The 10,345-nt window shown below is 42.9% G+C and overlaps 1 protein-coding gene across 8 annotated transcripts in view; it reads right to left on the bottom strand.

Annotated features, from left to right (window-relative positions):
• Positions 1-10,103, bottom strand: part of adgrb1a (adhesion G protein-coupled receptor B1a) — a 104,514-nt gene extending 94,411 nt beyond the window's left edge. For all 8 annotated transcript variants that reach the window (XM_037452948.2, XM_037452943.2, XM_037452941.2 and 5 more), the window contains exon 1: positions 9,677-10,103. The gene's annotated coding sequence lies outside the window, so the exon portion shown is untranslated. The remainder of the gene's footprint in view (positions 1-9,676) is intronic.
• Between the last annotated feature and the right edge of the window lie 242 nt (positions 10,104-10,345).

The following is a 10,345-nucleotide window of genomic DNA, read 5'->3' on the forward strand; positions in this document are numbered from 1 at the left end:
CTGAGCGGATAACAAACCTGAGGACCAAGTATCGGTCGACGTGCTCCCACAGGCAGGTGTCTGAGTTCAGCTGAAGATATACTGTGAGAGATGAAGCTCCACTCATTTGCACCACCTCAAATCTGAGGGTTGTTGTAATTCCAACCTATCCAGACAAAATCACAAAAAAAATGATTTGTCTAACCCTATGAATTCATCTAGACATGTATTGTTTTGTCATAACCCTGTTTAAATTGTAGTACGGTAAAGATTGTCTTAATTAATTAATAATTAATGTCACTCTAAATGACATGATTTCAGTGAGTATGGAATCTAAAACCTGGTCTAAGAGGTGAATCAAGGCATAAACCTGCATTCTATCCACTGACCACCAGGTTGGAAAGAAGTCTATAAGAGAATGTTTCTACTTCTCTCTTGATTTATTTCCTCTGGGAAAATTATAAACATGAAGTTGTTTCAAGTTATAATACAGCAGGACGTTCTTTTACTAAATGGGGTCCATTTAGTGTCAACTAGACAATAAAGCAGGGCAGGGTTACAGGATTGACTAATTGGTGTTGTCCAGTCTGGGAGAGGTCTATATAATCATCTTATAGCTTTAACCCTCTCACTGTGTGTTTTCACTTTATGAATATTAGTTGTAACTTTTTTGTTTAAATTACTTAATCAATGTGTAGATTGAATTTAGCGCCACCCACACTTATGGTTCCAAAAGTACATGATGGCGCTGGCCAAAGATCTGGACCAGAGGCTTTAAAACTTTAGTCCACAAAGCACTGGATGGTGTCAACTACTTATATGAGGTCTACAGTAACTATGTATAGAAATTTGTGTAGGTGTTGAGGATGTATTTTGTTTTTGTAACCTTTTCATTAAAATTAGCAAATGTAAAAAAAGTCTGCATGAATCAAATGTGTGTAAAATTTTCATAATTGATATTGTTTATTGATTTACAGAAACATTAAGCTTTGGAATACCACATCTAGTGACAAGACACATAAATGGCCCTAGTATGTCTAAGAAGGCCCTTTGAGCTATGAAGAGTGCACATTATTAAGGCTGTAACAACAAATTGATGAAATCGCTAAAATTCGAATTTTGTGAACAAATTTCGTTATCGTTTCGTTGTGTCACGCGATTCTTACGTCATATAGAGTTGTGGAGATGCGCGCCGAGACCCGAGCCGACGTAGAGGAAAGAGGAGGCAGCAGCGTCGGCAGTTGTTGTGAGTCACATGACGCAGGCAAAGACGTGTGCAAGCATTTCACATTGAATAAACTAAGTAAAGCAGTTTTATTTACTCGCCTTTTTTGGATCCATTCATTCATTTTTTAATCTAGTTGTATATGTTTCGTGCTTTGTCTCATTTTGGTTATTGTTGTTAATATATTTGTAAGTGTACTTTTTAATGCTGTCTTATACGGTAGTCTAGTGCGCTTGCACATATACTGTGGGTTATACGGTAGTTGATGTTATGCCTGTAAAGGGAGACACTCAATGATACATTAAACTAAGAAACCTCTAATGCATTCATTTATAAATGCCATTTTAAATTAATCTCATAGCACTATACATTTACTTCAAGTGAACATGGGTGTGTGTCTAAGTGTGAACGTTTGTGTGTAATGTAGAGAACAAGTTCTGACGTGAAAACAAATCCTGCTAAATTTTTTGATTTTGTATTTTTCTTTATTTTTTATAAATTATTATTATGTTCAAGGAACAACCTGTACTTTCTGAAGTATTTTTGCAATGTGAATTTGCAGTAATTAAAGCTTTTTAATGCTTTTAAAAAAAATCAGATTCTGCGATAAATCAAAAAAAATAATCGATTAATTAATTGTTAGTTGCAGCCCTACACTTTATAGAAAGTTCTATATGAACATGTACAGATTATTAAATGATGGTGATCATTCATTTCATGTTGCTTCAGGACAGACGTTAAACAGTAGAAAAAAAAGAAAGTTCTCCTGCTCCTCCTAGAGTCAATGACATGAGTAGACTGCCGATAAAGCGGGGGAGGGGCAGAGCGCTAACGCTAACAGCCACAGACTGTGAACAGTGACAGAGGCTATCACTGTCAGAGGCTGCACACTGACCCACACCATCCATCACACCCTGGAGAGGAGGGGATGAAAGGGCAGCACAAGATGAGAGAGTGCAGCTAGAACGTTGGAATAAGGGAAAAAAGAGCAGAGGAGAGGAAATTTGAGGATCACATGAGAGGGTGATGGATAAGGAAAAGAAACAGTGAGCGAGATGGAGAGCTGGATGGATCGGAGAGGAAAATTAGAAAGCGACGGAAAAGAGGAGAAGACAGCGCAAGTGAGACAAAGAGCAGCAGAGATTTAAGAGGACAGGCGACGAGGAGGAGAGCGGAAGGAGGATGATATATTTGCAAAAGAGCAGGAGCTGATGCTGAAGATGATGCCAAAAGTTTTTCTTAGTAAATGTAAATGAATAAAAAAGGGTTCCTCAAATTGCACTTGCTTGTTTTTATATGTATTAGTCCACCATTAGTTCTACATGAAGGAGCATAACAGCAAATTAACAAGTGCTCAAGTAGACAAAATATGCCCAGCTCAGTATCCAACTGCAGTGTCATTTAAGCGCAGGAACACAACATTGCAGATGTAATGAGGTGGAACGTGGAGGGGTCACAAATAGATGCCTTACTTCAACAACACAGCTGACAACGGCAGATTGAAAAGTCAGCATTCAGGGCCACATACTTTCCTTTTCAGGGAGTAAAAAAGTTTACCGAGGCATTTATCTTACGGAAGACAAATTGCCACCAGATGTGTTCTAGATATATGGTCCTCCTTTAGGAGGGATCCCAAGTTATAGTCGTGACAGTGACAGCTAAGCCTGCGCAAACATCTGTTTGGGAAGAAAGTAAGTGCAGCAGAAGCATGATGGCCACGTCCTAGATTAGATATTACTGGAGATCAGAGCTACTGATCAACATTCTGAGCAGCAACAACTAGAAGCTCCATCATTCCAATACGTGCTGAGCTGTGGATGCTCTCATCTAACAGATGGCATCAAGTTATAGTCTCACAGTGGACATGGAGGTTTCTGTAGTCTCAAACAGAGCCCTGGACCCGAGACTTGTCTTTGACTTATCTGGGATTCACAGACAACTTTAAATGGACTCAAACAAACTTAAAGACTTTTTTCTATTTCGTGTACAGCTGCTTTAGTAAATCAAACCCTGGTGGAAGTGATTAGCATTACGTTTGTGTGAAATGTTTTCGAATGGAGGATCAAAAAACGCTAACAATGCTTATGGTCACCATGTGGCTTTGTGACAGCCTCCGTTGCCCACGGTGACAGTAACCCGTGCATGAGCAGCGTTTTTACTGTGCACGCTGAATAGCTAGCAAGTGAGACGTGAACACAATGATTCAAAAAGGCACATGCATAGCCCTCAGTGACTGAATGCATGATCCAGATTGGAGGAGTATAACCCCTATAATTCAGTAGAGAATTCAGCCTGTGTGAGTGAAGAGAGAACTGATAACTCCACAGCTTCTTTGTTTAGAGAGACATTACACTGCTATCCAACAGTTGGTTGCTGCTACACTACGCCATAGAGAACTGCTGAGACCTGACATGAATGTTGCCACGGCTCGAATGACTTGACTTCAACTTCCTACGTGATCCTTAACATGACTTAAGACATGACATGTCCTCTGGCATGAGACTTGAGACTTGACTTAAACTTGCACAGACAGACCGAGATTTTAATTTGACTTTCCCTTAAGGATTTGAACTCAACGACAGATAAAAAAGGACTTTTGCTGGTCTCATCTCCAGTGAAGGAAGTTCCTTTTGGCATTGGATGTGTCCAGTTTCACCATTGGTTCCAGTCAAGTTACAAGTATGCCAATTGGCTTGAAAACAATGAAAACTTCGTCATATGAGGCGTGGCCTATTGATAAGTTTTCAAACGTGAAAAAGTTTGTATGTATATTTTATTTGAACCTATCCATAAATTAATCCAAAATCATATTAAGATAAATGGAATATTGCCGACAAATCAGCAAACAGATCAATTAAACCTGTGCAATATAAAGACAAAAAAGGAGCAGACCCCACATCTGGAGGAGTGTGCCCTTCAGTGGGTAGAGGAGTAATAACCCTGATTATTTCCAGTGTGGATGGAGCTTCCAGGGGAGAGTTGAATAGAGATGGAAATCAGCTCAGCTATGGATGATTATCCAGCCACTTCAGATCAAAGGTTTCCCTCAGCCTCATCACGGAGGATAAAGAAAAGATCATTTTACTTCGCAGTCCGAAACTACCTGAGCCTGTTATCCTGAGATATTCTGCAAAGAGCAGTGGGAATGTCTGCACTTCAACAAAACTGCCATCAAACAGGGGCATTGGTTTTTGTACGTTGCAACACAAACCACACCACTGAGATTATTTGAAGTGTTTATTAGACTATGTACGGTGCTATGACTACTAAAGGTCTTCATCAATAAAGATGGGAGGGGAAGGCAAGAAATGAGAGCATAACCTCTGACCCAGAGTCATATTTCCAGGCAGAAAGAGGGTGATGACACCCATCATGAGAAAGCTGTGGAGGAGGAGCTGAGTGGACCATCTGTGAAAAGCAAGGTGTCTACACAGCTACAGTCTGTGCGTGGGGGGGGGGGACCATGCCTACATGAATGTGACTAATATCGGTGGCGCCGAGTGCACGAGCTGGCGTGCTTGTGTAGAGAAGTTGGTTCATTCCAGATTTTAGTCAACTAATTCTGAAGCCTTTGAGCATAACATGGCTCTCCCCATCAGAGCGGAGGAACCTCCAGCCGCAAATCACCACTGAGAAGATCCTGAGGAGATGCTTTCAAAAAAGCACCTTTTAACTCAAATTCACAATATAGTGACTGTGCAAATATGACTAAACCTTTTTCCATAAAAAGTCACCCATCACCGTTTTTGAAAGGCCATCTTTTCAGTTTACCTTTTCAAGGGATTTTACACTGCAACGGGCAGAGCCAAAAGATCGAATGCGTCGATTTACCTGCAGTAGATATTTTTATCAGTGTGATTAGTTGTAAAAAAAACCTTCCTCCCTGGTGTACTAATGAAGATAAAGCAGGCGCTTAGTGTCATCCCCTCCCACGGTCTTCTACCACATGCCTCACAGCAGACTGCCAGTTTAGTCTATCTCCTAGTTTACTGCTGTGTGTTTCTTTAGGGCAGCAGGCCCCCCAGGGGAGGGAGGTGTCCTGGAAGCACCTGAGTGAGTAGCATGACAGTAAAACAACGCTGTATAGGACCTATTCTACATTATATTCTTTATCGGTTGATAAACTACGTCTCCGAGTAGGTGTTTGTCATAGGCTTTTATTAACCACACAGGCCCCCCTTAATACCTGTTATGAGTGAAAACCTGTCACATAAGGTGTTGAGTAACCTTTAACATTTTCTCCTACTATATCTACATCAGCTCACATGAATCCACTGGCTGCCGGCTTTTTGATTTTTGTGACGTGAGGTTTCCAGAGGAACAGACTGAGGTGTGAAGGTGTTTCCTCTGCTTCTCTCACACACTCACTAACATAAAGATAAAAATAGAGAACCGGTAAGAAAACCCTGATAATTAAGGAACTCCACTCACAGCGATGCAGTTTGGATGCTACCATGGTGAGACTGCTATTACTCATGGGTTCTACCAGCATTGAGGATCTACGAAAGTACCAACATGCTTGAGAATCCCAATAATAGGTTTTTGTGATACTGTACCTTGCTGATCAACAGTGATTAGAACACAGATTGGTGTCAGACTGTGGCTCAGATGGTATGGAACTAAACACCGCACTGTTCTAATTGCATACAATAACTGATTTTATACATATGTGCCGTTTAAAGCAGGTTGTCTAACAGTAGATTTTCATTTTCTTTCTGATAAATCCACTTGCTTATTCTATTGCAATGTATTGCACTGTAAACCATTCCATTGTAGCTCTGGCTGTATGTTTAGGATCAATGTGCTGCTGGAAGAGGAACCTCCACCCCCGTCTTGAGTCTTTTGCAGACTTCTCTTGGTAGGTTTGTGGTTGTGCCCTATTCTTTCCATTTTTGATGTCGGGTTTGATGATGCTCCTAACCCTGAGCTGTTTGGTGAGCTTCTTGGTCTTCATGATGCTCTTGGTTCAGTAAAGCTCTCTAACAAACTCAAAGGCCACAGAACAGGTGTATATACTGAGATTCAATAACAGACAGGTGGACCCTATTTACTAAATATGTCACTTGTGAAGGCAATTGGTTGCACCAGATCTTTTTTTAGGAGTTCTACTGTAGAGGGTTGAATACATAGCCTACTCAACACTTTTCAGATTTTCATTTGTAAATCCATGTAAACTTTTCCCAGACTACCAATATATTTACAAAGCATAGAGAAAGCATTTTATTTGGAATGAGAGTCACGTGATGCTCTAAAGTATGATCTACACAGGATGTCTTTTACAATGCTGTCCATCTACCAGCATTAAGCTCAGTTTATGCTCGGCTGCTCACTCGATAGGTGTCTCTGAAACATATAGCAACTGACCAAGCTTTTGTACCTTAGCAACAGTATGTATTAAGTGATCACACAGTTTCTTCTGACTGTTGACTTATCACTCAGGAGTATGTGGAAAAAAGAAATACTGGTAATATAATTTGATCATTTTGGATTGAATATTTTTGGTTGTCTTGGTTCCCTTGGTTGTTCTTCACTGTACATGTGTAGAACACGTGTGGCCCCCGCCTTCCATGATTCCATCTACTCTGTGGACTGTTTAAAAGTAGTGCCACTGTCGCTCCAGTGCCACATATTTAACACTGTATCAATGAATTAAACTGAATTGAAATCTTTGATAAAACTACAATACACATGTTCTTCCGCTCTAATGCTTGTCTAAAATGTCTGTTCTCAATCTCTACAGTTACAAGTTAGATGAATTGGACACAAAATGTTGCTGGGCACAGTGTGTCCAAACATACTGTATATTTGGTACTCTAGTTAAATGACGACGTGTAATGTGAGAGGAGTCCCTCTTAATGACGAACCCACAGTCCACATAGCCCTTCTGAACAGCTTGGTCAGAGTTCTGGAATGAAGGTGACCATGGCTGAAAGAATATCACGTCTCCTCATGGATCTGCCCATCGTTCACCACCATTTTCAACATGGTCTCAGATAAGTCTGATAAGGCTAAATACAACAAGGGGAAGGGAAAAAACAAGATAGAAACTTGCCATCTTGCCATATTTGTTGAAATGGTATAATGTCATCAAAGTTGATATTGTATCCTTCAAAGTAAGCCCACCCCGCTAGCTAGATGATTTTCCTAGCAATTAGCTGCTACGTTTTGTCACACACTTTGCATGAGTGCATCATCTCATACAGCATATCCTGATGGGATTGACTCAGAGTCAATGGCTGAGGTGTGAACATGTAGCCTTTGAGGCTTGAGCTTTGTGTCTGTTACAAGCTTCTCAGCCAAAGTCCCTGTGTCCCTCCGCACATTGGCCAAGCCTCATTACGCACCCATCCGGCTCCTTGTTTGGACCCTAATTAGGCGAGCCACTGGTGTCAGCGGATCCTGACAAACTCAAGATCTTCTCCCCACATTAGAGACAACAAGCCATTAGGAAGTTTCAGGACACAAGGTATTGGCATGTTTCACCTTCAAAGTGCCTACGGTGTGTGTGTGTGTGTGTGTGTGTGTGTGTTGAGTGATTGCTGTGTTGAGCCGGGTGTCACACACAAAGCGCTGTGGAGCTCGGAGGCAGCAGGGTAGCACTGTCCATCTATGTCACATAGCCCTGTGTCTACCGTCCGTCTCTATCTCGCCTCTAATCCATCTTCTATCATCCTGCCGACCATCTCCTCGCCACCGCCACCCATCTATTCATCAGCCCCTCATTCAATGACTCCCTCTGTTCCCCCCCCTCCCGCTGTCTCCTCTTCCTCTCCTCTGATGTCACAAATCCAGATATGAGGTCCAGTGATAGCACATGGCCTCAGACACTGCCACCTTGTTTGGAGAGGAGTGATCAGAGGGATGAAAGAAGGGGGGGGGGGGGGGGGGGGCTGGGTATTTTACGAATCAGTAGGAGATGCAGAAACAAAGGAGGACATCTGGATTATAAAAAAAAAAAAAGAAAACATGCATGAATACCTCTGAAAAGGCGCGAGTCGCCGACTCGTCTCGTTAGAGCCAGCAGTGCCAGTCAGGGCATTACTGTCCATTTATGTTCTCACCTGTCTTTCTTGGCAGATAAAACAGTTCACTGCTAATATTCATACCTGGAAGGGAGCCGGGCATTGTCCCTGAAATGCGCGTGACAAGAGCAAGCAATTTCTGTACGCTCGACTCTCTTCACAGCCTCATAGCAGGTCTTTTTAAGTTGCACTGGGAAAAAATCTATAACTTAAATTACAATAAATATTTGTGACTGGGTTTCCCTGGTGGTTTCATGTGTTTAGGTTGATGTGGGACAAACATCTGCAGGGCCTTGGTTAGAAAATATGGATATGAATGACGTCAAAAATCGGTTGAAAACCCTGGACCTCACATGCCATACTTGAAGGAATGCAAAGTTAGCCATTTTTAATATAATTTCACCTAATTAATTGTTGTGTGTTGTTTTGTTTTAACAGATTTTTAAAACCCTGTCCTCACCTGTTGAAACCCATCTTCATGACGGCGGGCCCTTCAACCCGCCTTATCCATCAGGACAAACTCCCGGGTTTCTACAGCTTCATCTGCTATTTGAGCTCCATTCAATATTTTGTCACACATGCATCCAAACACTAGAGTTAACGCAGTCGAGAAAACATTTGACATTTCCCAACCTACACCCTGCCTGACTCCTCTTCATCATCATATCCGCCACGTGCAGCATTGCTGTGATTGGACATTAAGTGAGGAGTGTTGCAGCACGAGGGGAGCCTAGGCTCCTCGCACCAGAAGGGGCCACCGAATGAGACGGCTGGCCCCCAGTGGGGGATTACTGGCTGACTGAAAGTGCGCCACAGCGGTTTAGAGGTTCCATGCATCAGCATGAATCACCAAGGGTTAATCCTCCAGGAGGGGAACAGCACACAGGCGTGCACAGGTCTTTTTCGTTTCTTTCGGTTTTACTCATTGCTCAGCACGGTGTTTAACAATAACATGTGCTCCATTCAAATGTGACAAAGTCAGAGAAGTCATGCATTTCTCCACACAGGTCAGCCCCGATGCATTTAGATGCGACCGTACTTATTCCACTGCTTTGAAGCTTTTACCCAAAGAAACACCTGAAAGACACAACTTAACTACTGGCCTTGTTCCGTGTGCACCCATTTAATCGGTTGGAAAAGAAGGTGTTAAATTGCGCCCGAGCAGCGCTTCGTTAAACAGAGTCCATCCCCGGAGGACCGGGGAACCCAGACGGTCGCCGTCCACGGACCGGTTGGACCGGTTCATTCACCTCAAGTGCATTAAACGCACACCGCATTATTCAAGAGGCGAATGTCGCCCAACGACTTGTCCCTTTGTCCCCCCAATACCAGGGAGCAAACCCCCGCACAGCCGTGCACTGTGCCATGCGTTTCGCGCCATAGAAGCCAGGTGAGAGGTCACGGGGAGTCAATGGGGTTCATTCCAATTGAACTAAACGGGAGAATCTACCTTGGTGAGTTACCAGTCCCTCTGGAGCATCCTGTGAGGGGTCAAAGCAGCTTCCAGCGAGCCACACAACGCCTTCATCTGTACCAAGGGAAACGACGAGGTCCGTATGATCCCAGTGCGTAAAGTGGTTCCAAAAGCTCCAACGTGATCACCGACACGGATTTTCTCCCGTTGTTCCAAAACGACACGTCCTGCGCTTCTCTTCTAATTGCGAGTGGAAACTCCGTTTTTTCTTTGAACTGATTTCTCTGTTTGTTACTCCAGAGATTCTAAGAATCGTCCTCAAAGAAAAAAGTTCTTCTCCAGATGTTGTGTTCAGGAGACACGGTCTAGGTGAACGCGAAGGTTCCACGGAGCAGCGAATGGAAGGTGGTCGCGCGCGTCTCGGGAACCGCCGTCCCCAGCTCGCGGCTCTGTGTGTCCGCGCGCAGCAACAGCCGGCTTCCTTATTTGGAAGCCCGGGGCTCGCGCTGCTGTCAAGAGAGTCAAGTTGTAGCAAAATGACTTCCAGCTAAATCTTTCACAATAAAGACATAGCGTCATGGGAGAAAGCTGCGACGCGGTCCTGGGGAACCTCTTGATTCAAGCACAAGGAGAGTAAGAATTCAAAGATATCAGTTCAAAGAAAATTCAATCCATCCAACATTTTTTTTGGTCTAAAAAAAATAA

The sequence above is a fragment of the Pungitius pungitius genome, chromosome 11, assembly GCF_949316345.1.
Source record: "Pungitius pungitius chromosome 11, fPunPun2.1, whole genome shotgun sequence".
Lineage (NCBI taxonomy): Eukaryota > Metazoa > Chordata > Actinopteri > Perciformes > Gasterosteidae > Pungitius > Pungitius pungitius.